The sequence below is a fragment of the Quercus suber genome, unplaced genomic scaffold (assembly GCF_002906115.3).
Source record: "Quercus suber isolate HL8 unplaced genomic scaffold, Cork oak 2.0 scaffold_79, whole genome shotgun sequence".
NCBI classification, from domain to species: Eukaryota; Viridiplantae; Streptophyta; class Magnoliopsida; order Fagales; family Fagaceae; genus Quercus; species Quercus suber.
Genome location: NW_027069544.1, coordinates 54,647 through 67,201, shown reverse-complemented (window position 1 = coordinate 67,201; position 12,555 = coordinate 54,647). Strand labels below are relative to the sequence as shown.

Here is a 12,555-nt window from a genome sequence, read left to right as displayed (position 1 = left end):
TTTTGCAAGAAAAGCATAGAAGATGTGAGGCAGTTTCTAATAAATTACTGTGTGGAACAAAAACTATCGGGCTACGTTATGGTGCAAGATCCACTAGCATTCTTTTATGAAGCCATCTGTGTTGGACTAGACTGGGATGACGATGATGTTTTTGAACCATCCCCAACGAATTCAGGTTTGTTTTGTGATGACAACTTAATTTCTCATTCACAATTTTAATTAATTGGATTACTAAAACTCATATATATGCCAATTGCGTACTAGAATATATTAATCTTGTCTCGCTTGCATATGCCATTTAAGTCTCTAAGATTTAGTATACATCTAAAGGCAGAAGATATGTTTATCTCAAAATCATGTTTCATGAGATGAGACTGAGAGCTTTTAATGTTTAAATATCAGGAGAGGAGGCCAAGCAGGAGACACAGAGTAGGACGCCTAAGGTTTCCCTTGCCGCACAGGTTGTTGCTACTTGCTACTCTCATATCTTTTTTTTTTTTTTTATTAATAAGTTCCCAACCTGATCCCAATTCACACCATATGCTTCTTCATTACTTTCTTTTTAATATAATTTTTTTTATTAAACGTCAATCAAAATTGCCACTTTTTTTTTTTTTTTTGGGTTTTGTTGCTATTGATGCTATAGCTAATTCAGTTGTTAACGTAGTTACTTTTATAATTAATGCTGCGTAATGGTGCAGAGGGACAGAGCAGGAAAGTTAACATTGGAAGAGGTTGGCCGTCACTTCCACCTCCCTATTGAAGAGGCTTCTAGGAGAATGAAATTATGCCCCACTGTTCTGAAGAAGATATGCCGAAGATATGGAATTCATCGATGGCCCTATAGAAAGGTTTGTGTCACTCGCTCTTTTCCTCTGATTCTCTCTTAATAATTATGGCTTTGAATTGAATGTATCTTTTTTTTCTTTGGAAGATGCAGGTTAAAAGCATTCGGAGGCAATTATCAAATTTGACAGCAAGTTTAAATTCTCATGATGCAGAGGCAAAGGCAAATGCTCAAGCTGAAATTGATAGACTTCAACAAGAACTGACCAATGTTTGTGCAGGGGTCTCAATAGATGCTGGTTAAAAGAATTCTGAGGCAAATATCAAGTTTGAGCGCAAGTTTAGATTTAAATGATGCAGAGGCGAGGGCAAAGGCTCAAGCTGAAATCAATGGACTTCAACAAGAACTGACCAATGTTGTGCCAGAGTCTCAAAAGGATTATGTTAAGTATGTTATTTTGTACAGACAAACATATTGAGTGGATAATTTTTCTTTTTTGGTGATGAGATTTGATTATAGATTCTATATTTAGTTATTTCTATAAGAAACTAATTAAGGATTTTTTTGGAGACTCCTAGTAATAGTGATACATTGTAGAAGCTATATGGGATTTTATTTTAGCGTACGGATGCATGATTTAATATGAAAGGATTAGAGTTTAGACACTTTTTTTTTTCCTATGAACAACTTTCAGTGTTACAACACCTTCCCAAGTCATCATATAGTGTACTCATCCACATTGTTGGAATCCTCAAATCGCCCTTATCTATTATTTTCAGAAGAGCAACTCGATCCATATCATTTGATTAAAAAACTATTAAAATTCTAGAAAGGAACATGTATAATGCCTGAACAATTTTGGACGCTGCTAATAATTTTATTGTTATTTTGTATGTCACGACTCATCTCTACTGTATGGAATTCCATGCACTCTTTCGGATCCTTATCCTAAATAAACTTCACCTTGGAAACAAAGGAGTTGACTGAAAGAGTGGTTTATTTAACCTAGAAACAAGAACCTTGAGTGCAGGCTGCCTTGGTGTTATCATATTATAATAATAACTGAAGCAAAGACCTATGAACAAACGGCCATTAGGAACTGGACGTAGATACCTAAAAATTTACATCCTTGAAATGTTCGTACATCATCGCACAACTCTTAAGACTATTATTCTAATATAAGTGAATTAGATTCCATGGAAAACAAAGAGGTTTTTTTTTTTTTTTTTTTTTTTTTCCTAAGGTACCAAATGTGTGGTCTCGGTTTCATGAAGGATATGGGAAGTCCCCAAACACTGGTCTATATGTCTTCAAAGGTTTGATTAGTTGTTTATGTTTATTGTATTAGAATGGGAGACCAAGAAACACAGGCACGTTTGGTAGACTGTAATAGACATTGTAATGTAATAGATATTCTTATGACATGACTATTCGGTTGTTTGGTTATATTTTTATTACAATGAATAGTTATTCGTTATGAATAACTATTCTTCAAAATCAGAAATAATTATTCCTTATCAAAAGTACTGAATATCTATTCATTCACCTTATATAATAATTTTTTTTTTAATTTCCTAAAAAGCCATTAGTTGCCACATCTTCAAAAGGAAATAAAATAAATTTTCCTTCTTGTTAATTATTAGCTCTATTTTGAACACCTTAAAATAAGTGTATTTTAGGAAATTTGACTTAAAAATGATTTAATTATACCTTCTTTTTATACTTTACTAAATTGTGGATGCATATTCAGGATTCTATTCCTAAATGGTCACCAAATTAATGAATAGTAATACTTATTACATTCCAACTTAATGTATTCTTTGTGATACTTATTCTTATTCCCATATAATAATCATTACAGTATATCAAACATGCCCCCAATGTTACAGTTTACAAGGAAAACGAGGTACTGGAAATCCAATCTTTTTTGTCATTATGCTTTACAAGTCCTGAAAGTGTAGTTTGATGAACCATTTGACACAAAGGAATCTGTTTCTATTTGGTACTTGTAAGGCTAAAACTACTGATCTCAAAGATAGCACTCTCCAAGTTTTCAACTCCAGCGTCATAACCACCTGCTCATCGGGTGCGGCCTAGTGTGCTGTTTCCCGAGGTTTTCTAGCTGCTTAAAAGCTGCCGAACCCCCAAAAATAACCTTGATGATAAGAATTTTGGAGTGTGTTTCATGTAACTTTCCTTGCATATTTCATTGAATGTTGACATATCATATGCCACCAGAAAAAATTTGAGGGCCAATGTGTTCTATAATTGATCAATAATAGATGATTCTATTCTGTAATTTATGTAACGGACTGCATATCTAGTAAGTAATAACCAATCACATTTCAATTTGTTGTCTAAATATTTTTTTCCTTGAAGGAGAAAACTAATTCCATAGGAAGAGAAATAGTTTGGGGAAGGCAACAAAACACTACTACAGTGCAAATAGTGCAGGGCATAAGACTATGGTTTCTACATGGAGTTGCAGAAGTTTGACTTGAATTGATTCCTCAACCAGAAGAAGTGCGGTTCGGAATGGACATTAAACGAACAGATTAGATAATATTATTGCACCTTAAAACTTCCAAGGTTAACTCTTTACTCTCAACATGTGGATTTGTAACTTTGTACGGTACCTAAACTGACAAAGGAACTGTGTATAAAAAGTTGTCGAGTACAATCATCTTGAAATTGTAAATAGTTGCCATTACACATAAACTAAAAATAGGGCTTTAATGTTTTTATTTTTATGAAGGAAATATTTGTCTACAGGGCTTTATCTGTGTCTACTCAGTTACAGAAGGTTCAGCTACTGACCGCGCCGGGCTTGGGAACCTGTTTGAAGAAGCAATTGCATTTGCATACCTTCTTGTGATCTCTCGACTAGAAGGCAAGAGTGTGATGCCTCCAATGCGAGCTATGATGGGCTTCCAAGGAAATTGGATCAATGTTTATACTATTTTTCAAGATGATACACAATTCAACTCATTTTGAGAAATTGCAATAATAATAATAATAAATCTCTTTTTACCCAAAAATAATATCGAACCTAAAAAAGATAAATCACATAATACCACTTCGAATGAATTGGATGGGTTTGATAAATGTCTCAATCAAAAGGATTTTTTAACGATGAGGGATTGAAATTATAATGAAACTAATATAGATAGATTCGGCCACTAATAAGCACAAATTTACTTGCATTAATTGAAGAAGGCAATACAATTGTCAAAGAACTGAAGATGGATAAAAGAACATGTATTAAAGTATTGATATTAGGTTAGGTATGCCTTTTGTTTTTTCTTCGGTAGTCCTCTTTCATATCCCAAAATTTTCAATTAAATTTAATTATATTACTGTATTGATAAATGCAAACGATGGTAGTGTTTTTATTTCATTGCTCAATAATCAATATAAACAGATCAAAAAAAAAAAATCAATATAAACAACTAGAAAAAGGTAAGATATTGTGCGCGTTTAGGAATTGTTGAAAAAAAAAGTTGTCTTTTCCTTTTAATCTAAGCTTTTCAGCAAATAATCTAGCTTTTACTCTTGGTAACACAAAAAAGAGTTACCAAAAACTATACATTGTACCCGTTTGGATAGCAATGAAACATGCGGCGCGTTTTGTGAGTTGCATTTTCTCCTTTTTTTTTTTTTTTTTTGCCCGCATTTGTTGATAGTGGGAGACAATTTTTACTGTTCATGAACAATGTATATACTGTTCACGCACTGTGCATACACTATTCACGCATTAAAAAATATTAAAAATGTGTCCCACGACACTATTCATACATTTAAAAATTATTTTGCTATAATATTTTCAGTAACAATCAATTTTCAGCAATAATAAGTTGTATCCAAACGGACCCATTACTTTTTATAAACACTATCCAAGTCATCAAGAACCAGACCAACCCATACCATGCCTTTTTCTTCTTCAACTGGGCCTCCAACCTTAATCCTAACCCCAACAACTATTTCCACGCCCACCATTGTTACTTGGCCATCGCTGACCTCCTCCTCTCTCACTCCCTCTTCTCCACTGCCTCCTCACTCCTTCTAAATTCCCACAAACTCTCCGACTTCATGCTAGGTAAGTTCATCAAAGCCTTCGGGGATCGTGGCAATATTAGTAATGAAATTTATTGGTTTCACCAAGCGAAATTGATTGAAAATGGGCATGGTTTATTTTCCTATAATGCCATACTAGGTGTGTTGGTAAAAGCAAATAGGATTAATTTAGCCAAAGCTTTATATGATCGAATTGTGAAGGAAGGTGTGGTGAAACCAGATGTTTCCACTTATACTATAATGATTAGGGGGTTTTGTAAAATAGGTATGATTAAAAATGCAAAGAAGGTGTTTGATGAAATGTCTTGTGAGCCTAATTTGATTACTTACAATACTATGATTAATGGGTTCTGTAAGAAGGGTGATATGGAGAGCGCACGAAGCTTTTTTAAACAAATGTTGGATAGTAAGGATTTCTTGCCTGATACAATGACTTATACAACTTTGATTGATGGGTATTGTAAGAAAGGTGAATTGGATGAGGCAATGAAATGCTTAAGCGACATGGTGAATCAGGGTTGTGATCCGAATGTGTTGAAGTACAATGCATTAATTAATGTTGTGTGTTTGAGTGGGAATGTTGACGAAGCAAAGAGGATGATGACAAAGATGAGGTTAAATGGGTTGAAGGATAATGTTGCAACACACACTAGTATATTAAAGGGGCTTTGCATTGTTGGGAATTCTGACGAAGCTGTTAAGCATCTAAAGGAGATGGTTAGACTTGAGATGAAAGCAGATGTGTAAGCATATGGAGTTGTTAATGAGTATTGCAAGATAAGGAAACCAAATGAAGCAATTTCCCTTTTCAAGGAGATGAATATAAGATGCCTGAACCCAAGTGTCTGGAGTTTCAATGATGTGCTTAGGATTCTTGTGGAAAAGGGGGAACTTGAAAAAGCTTTTCTTCTTTTAAAGCAAATGCCGCCAATGGGTTGCTCTCCAAACTTCTTATCGTATAGCACAATTATATATAGTCTTTATAGGATGAGAGGTAAGATGCAAGACGTTGAAGAGGTTGTTAGTGACTTGCTTCAAAATGGTCACAACATTGATGCCACAATGTACAATTGCTTAATTAAAGGATAATGTGGGGATGGAAATGAGCAAATGGCAATGCGGGTTTTCTATGAGACAATTGAGAAGAAATATGTCATTAGTGTGGAAAGCTTTTTGATTTTTGTCAAGGAGTTGTGTGCAAAGGGAAAGGTTATTGAGGCCATGATGGTTTTTGAGGAGATGTGTAGGAGATGCTATGTACTTGATGTAAGTAGTTACAGAAGGTTGTTAGACGAGCAATTATGTTTAAATGTGGATAAGTAGCATCGGAGTATGCCCCTTGGTCACAATAAGTACAACAAAGAGGAAAATTCTTGAGCATGAAAACCATTGAAGTCTGTTCTTGCTCTTTAATCGTCTACTGATTCACTAACTTAAACATTAGAAGTTGACTTCACTTTCAACTAATTCCAAGAAAGAGCTAATTGGCATTGAGTTGTACATGAAGCTATATTGGAACATGCCATTCCTTGCCACGTACAATATAAGCAGTATTTTACAATAAAAGAAACTCTAGCTTTCGATGCCTTATTTCATGGTTGGTGCTCAATTGTCTCTCAGCCTCAGATCCATAGGAGATCATTCTAAGCTCTGATACTCATTAGTTGGTAATTGGCAATTTAAAACTATGACCACATACTTTGACATCACGAGCACCATCAAAATTTGACATTTTGCTGCAACCAAGATTTTGATTCTTCTGCTCTCATCTTTGGATGGCTACTCCATGTCCAAGAGGAATGACCTCAATGGCAACAACAATATATTCCCATTAGGCCTACGAAGGAATCAGCTCTACAAGCTGTATCCTACATGCCAACAGATACATGTATGTTTAGTGTTCCATGGGTAACAATCAATGATCCACTCTCGAGACTACTACTTGTAAGAACCAAATTGTATATTTGTTTATTGAAATATACAATTATTCCTTTCTTTGTATAGAACTTAGAACCTTTTACATATGGGATTGTAATTTGTAGTTGTACCCAAGGAATAGATAATTTTTTGTGGGGGCTTACAATAATAAAACACTTTAGTTTAGTTGGCAAAAACGAAGACCAAGTAAAGTAGTTAGGCTAAGGAATCTGAACAAGTTGGACTTCATTTGGTAAAAAAGACGTCAATTTAAATTTTAAACTCATATGATGGATGGATTTAATTCCTGGGGGTGAAAATACTAGGCTAGCTTCATTGTTGTTGTTGACAATAGAAAGGAGAGAAGAGTGGGTGATGAGAAGAAATAAACCTTAAATTAAAATTTGAATCTCTCCTTTTGATGCTTAAATCTCATGAAGTGTGTTTAATTCAACTACATTGTGCAATCATTAGGATAATTCTAAACTCTGGGCATATATATGGGATGTTTTATATTGATCTCAGTTTATGGTGTGGGATTGAATTCAAGGCAGCTCTCCTTGTTTTATGTTATTTGTACTTGCACATCATGACTTATTATGATTTTTTTTTTTAAAATTCCCTGAACACTTATGAGTCTTACTCTTATATTAGAGTATTGAGACTATCAAATTGAATTAGTACTAGTATTTGTTTTTTATTTTTCCCAGTTACAAAGAAGAAGGAAGAATAGTATAAAAGCATTTAATGGGAGGAAAATGAATATCCAGTCCGTTACTGTGTGGGCGATCGGTATTCCTATCCTAGTCTTAGAGAAGAAAAGAGAAGAGAAGAGAAGGGCCCAAACTATGAAGCTCAAGTAGAGAGGGCCACACCCACACAGATTGATCATAACGCCAACCTGCGCGGGAGCTATGGTCTCGACTTTACAGTCGACACCTCACCTGACCTGAGTTGTGAGTGAGTACATAATAATAAACTAGTCATCCAATAAGAAAATGTGAGAAAAAGCTAAACCTCCCCTTGAAGCACTAACTGGGTCCCATAGGTTGGAGTTACACTTATCTCTAATGAGGAAACTTAACACTTCCATACACATGATAAAAGAATAAGGGGAAAGAGGGTTTCCTTGTCGAATTCCCCTAGAAGGATTGAAGGAATCCAAGGCACCCCCATTGAACAACACCTCTATGCTAGAAGTTGAAATACAATTCATGATGACCTTGCTTAACATCGGAGGAATATTGAAAAGGGCAAGAGTATCCCTTACAAAACTCCATTCAATCTTGTCATACTCATTTTCTAGGTTGATTTTAACTGCCATGTAGCCTTTTTTCCCTTTCTTTAAACTTAGGGAATGAAGCAACTCTTGAACAATAATGGCATGGTCTACTCCTTTTAAGCCCGGGAAAAAAGCCACTTGCATAAGGCATATGATCTTCACTAGGTACGGTATTAATCTAACAATTATGACCTTTGAAATGATTTTATATACGGTATTACAAAGGCCAATGGGGCTATAGTTGCCAAGGGTATCCGCCCTCAAGTGCTTGGCAATGAGGGTGATGAGAATCCTATTCAAATAGGTCGGAACAACTCCAGTCTCAAACACCTTCCTGATTGTCTCAATAATAGAATTCCTTATGAGCATCCAGAAACTTTGATAGAACCTTGCATAAAGCCCATCCGGGCTAGGGACTTTAAAGGCTTTTAAGGCCCAAAGACCATCCTTTATCTCTTGGGCTGAAACCGATATAGCCAAACTCTGAGCTTCCTCATCTAAGAGCTTGACTTGCCAATTCGGGATATCCCAAGTCCTTCTCTGAGACTCCTTCATCTCCGTGGTGTACCTGTTCACATACCAATTCCTAATGTGATCAGCCACCTCTCTCTTTTCATCAATAAGATTTCCCACATTATCTCTAAGGCGGGTGATTCTATTCCTTCTTCTACAATTAATGACAGAGGCATGAAAGAAAGTAGTATTACACTCACCTAACACCAGCCAGTTCAAGCTAGACTTCATAGCCCAAAATTTATTAATTAGCTCTTTAACTTTCCCATATTCCAATTTTAAGATTCTATCCAACTCTGGGAGGGACTCACTAGGTCTTTTAGCTAAAGCTTTCTGAACTCCTTTCAGTCTCGCTTCAATTCTCTTCCTTCTATAAAACAGGTTCCCAAAAACTTCTTATTCCACCTTTTCGCAGAAGCCGTGAAGGAGGTGACTACTATGCCTAGAGCTTGACCGTTCCTCCAGGCATCTCTAACAAGATTAGGGAAGTCAAGGTGAGAGAGCCATCTGAGTTGGAATCTGAACGGTCTCATTAAACCTAACCCCATAAGTCTCTCCAAATTAAGAAGAATAAGGCTGTGGTCTGAGTTTACACGAGTAAGGTGCTCAATAATAGCCTCTGGGTATAGAAGTCTCCAACCCACATTACAAAATCCTCGGTCCAATCTTTCTTGGATAAGGTTTGAAAAATTCCTTAAATTAGACCAGGTAAAATTTAGCCCAACAAATCCAATATCCATTTGCCACACTCATTAAGGCACTCCTAAAAAAGCCTGGCTCTCTAAGCATTAACTGGTCTTCCACCTAACTTCTCCGCACTACTAAGGACTTCGTTAAAGTCCCCCAGCATGATCCAAGGCAGGTTATGAAGATCATTGACCAAGGTCAGATTATGCCACAACGTTCGTCTCTCAACTAACCTAGGACTAGTATATATAGTAGAAATAATCCAAGAGAGATTAGAAGAACTCACCTTGACAAGGGCATGGACTTCTTGTACAGTAGAGGTAAGTTGTGTAATTTCCAATGCATCAAAATTCCAAAGTAGCCAGATTCCTCCAGTATAGCCTATTGTGTCAGCATGGATTGCACCATCAAAAGGCAATCTATTTGTTATCGTTTTCACTCTATCGCCTCCAACCCTGGTTTCAATAACAATCAACATTGTTAGCAAGTAATCCCGAATCAAATCCATCATAGAGCTAACAAAATTTGGGCTGATGGCCCTACGATAGTTCCACATTATAATATTCATTGTAACAGATTGATTGGGGGCAGGGCATCTATCTTGATGAGGCATTGTTCTCCCTTGCAAGATCAAGCTCCATCCCATCTCTTTCAGACTGGCCCAAGTTTGCCTTTCTGACATTGTAAGCACGACGCCATGTTTTAAGACACCCATCTCCATCACTTGTGAGCTTATTAAGATCTGAAACTCCCTGACTAGCATACACACTTGGATCAGTCTCGTGGTCCACATATTCTCGAACCAGTTGGTTGCAATTGGTTGCCCCTCTATTATTTTCCTATCCTCTAAGTTCACTGGCTTGTCCAATGCAAACAAGACCGACGTTGGAAAATCTTCCTAGTAGATCCTCCATAACATCATCTTTTCTTCCCACTCCGTTGGTAAATCCATTTTGAATCTCCACTAGGGATTTGGCCATAAGTGCCACGTTGGATCCATGAAAGGGAGGAATCCCAACTCCTTACTCGTTGGAGTGAAGGGAAAGATATTCCTCCACGCTTCCTTCTGATCCTCGTCAAACCATCCCCAGACCTCTGTCGACTTTGCCCTTATCTGATCTATCACCACATTGGGTATTACGACGACCTCCCACTGGCATTTGATTGCCTAACATTGTGAGTTCATCCACATTACTAATCTGTTGTGTTCTTCCATACCCGCCTCCACTCTAGATCTTCAAGATAACTAGCTTAGATTTCGGTTGGGCTACACCCTGAGACAAGATTTTTATTTTTTTTCTCCTTTTGAGGTTGAATAAACTTGACCCTGATGTGTTTGGTAAGCCCTGTCGTTTGCGGATTTGACATATCATTAAGCACATTATCCTTCAGCACATCATGGTCACTAACCTTCAAACCCGTGTTATTGTTGGACCTACTCTCACCGTTCCCAATCTGCCTTCTAGCTGTGATTAACTCTTTAGTCTTTTCCTTATTGCCCTCAGGCCCCACACTATTCCCATTATATGAAAGTTTTGGGCCCCCAATGTGGCCTGGCCTCTTGACTTTCCCATATTTGTTCTAGTTGGACTAACCAAACTAGAGGAACTATTCCCACCAACTATAGTTGGTTCGACTAGCTTCGTTCGTCTTGGACCTGCCTTCTTCCTGCTAACCACCATCCATGGCCCATATCCATCCTCCTCTGTAGTATCATGTATCGCTTCAAGTGTTTCCTTGCGATCTCCCTTTTGTTGTTGAACATTGCCTACTTCATCTGGGCTGCGGACCACATATGGGCATCCATCTCTCCTATGGTCCACTCTACCACAAGCAAAGCACAAGGCTCCAATGCCTTCATATATGACGCCTTGTGTCAACTTCCCAATGAGGATCATTCTAACTAGAGGTTTAGAGAGGTTTATATATGCACAAATACGTGCATACCTCCCTTGAGCCCCTTAGGCTATACTGGCATTCACCTTCAACACTGGCCTAATAGCATTCCCAATTTCCCGGAGTTCTGCTACGTCATAGTACTCCACAGGGAGTTCATTGAGCCTTACCCAAACAACTACAGTATTCACCTCAACCATGGAAGCCTTAAAGTTGGGCTCCCATAATCTAATAGCCACAAAGTGCCCTCTAATGAACCACGGGCCTCCAGATAAAACTCTGTCCATATCTTCCTTAGCTTCAAATTTGAAGAGAAAGAATGATGGATGTTTTTGATTGCTTCTGTAGCAGTTTAAGGCAAAAGATCAACAAAGATAAGTCTAGAATTTATTTCTCTTCGAATGCGGTAGCTAGCAAGAAAGAGGAGTTATGTGACATAATAGGTATGAGATCAACCCCTAATCTGGGGAAGTATCTTGGTTTTCCTCTAAAACAACCCGGTTCAAGTAGCCAAGACTATAATTTTGTAATTGAGAGGGTGCAAGCCAAACTTACAGGATGGAAAGGACATCTCATTTCCTTTGCTAGGAGAGTCATCCTAGCCCAATCCGTGCTGACCACCATCCTTTCTTATGTGATGCTCCCTACCCGAGTTCTTGAGTCATTGGATAGGGTAACTAGGAATTTCATCTAGGGGTCAACTCCGAATAAACGCAAGCAGCACATGATCAGTTGGAGCATGGTAACAAGAGCCAAAAAAGGAGGGTGGGCTCGGGTTGTAAGCAACTAGGCCTAAAAACTTATCCTTGCTTGCCAAATTGAATTGGAGATACAAGATGGAAAAGGATAAGGATTGAGTGAGAGTCCTAAGCAATGAGTATAGAAACCCTAATAGGAGTGGATCTTATGTGTGGATGGGAATAAAGCGGGGTAATGGCATCCTTGAGCAAGGAACCAAGTGGAAAGTTGGTTCTAATAGCAAGTTGAATTTTTGGTAGGACAAATGGTTAGACATGGGAAGTGTTAGAAGCTTGATTGAAGGCCCCTGAGGAGAGAAAAAGAGCATTGGATGGTGAGAGATGTTCGTGTGCGAGAGAGGTGGGACTTCACGAGGTGTTCCTATGTGTTTTCGGATAAGATCATGATGATGCTTAGAGCTGTTCCTTTTCCATCTAGTCATTGGTATGAAGATAAAATAGTGTGGGGTTATTCACCCTCTGGGGATTTTGACTAAAAGACTGCCTACAACATTGCCAAAGGTGATAATGGTTCACCTGTGAGGTTCGAGGGAGATTGGGTTTGGAAAGTTGATTCCATGTCGAAAATCAAGTGTTTCTGATGGATGTGCTGCCATTGAAGCATTCCAGTTAAGGAAGTGCTTCATGAGGGGGGGGGGGGG

At 37.6% G+C, this 12,555-nt stretch overlaps 1 long non-coding RNA gene and 1 pseudogene across 1 annotated transcript; both read left to right on the top strand.

Moving 5' to 3' along the window:
• Positions 1–398: 398 nt before the first annotated feature.
• On the top strand, positions 399–1,280 carry LOC112019897 (uncharacterized). The gene is made up of 3 exons (XR_002883727.2): positions 399–461; positions 702–851; positions 941–1,280. It is a non-coding gene; the product is annotated as an uncharacterized LOC112019897 (long non-coding RNA).
• A 757-nt stretch (positions 1,281–2,037) lies between these two features.
• On the top strand, positions 2,038–6,184 carry LOC112019902 (pentatricopeptide repeat-containing protein At1g05670, mitochondrial-like; annotated as a pseudogene).
• Positions 6,185–12,555: the final 6,371 nt, after the last annotated feature.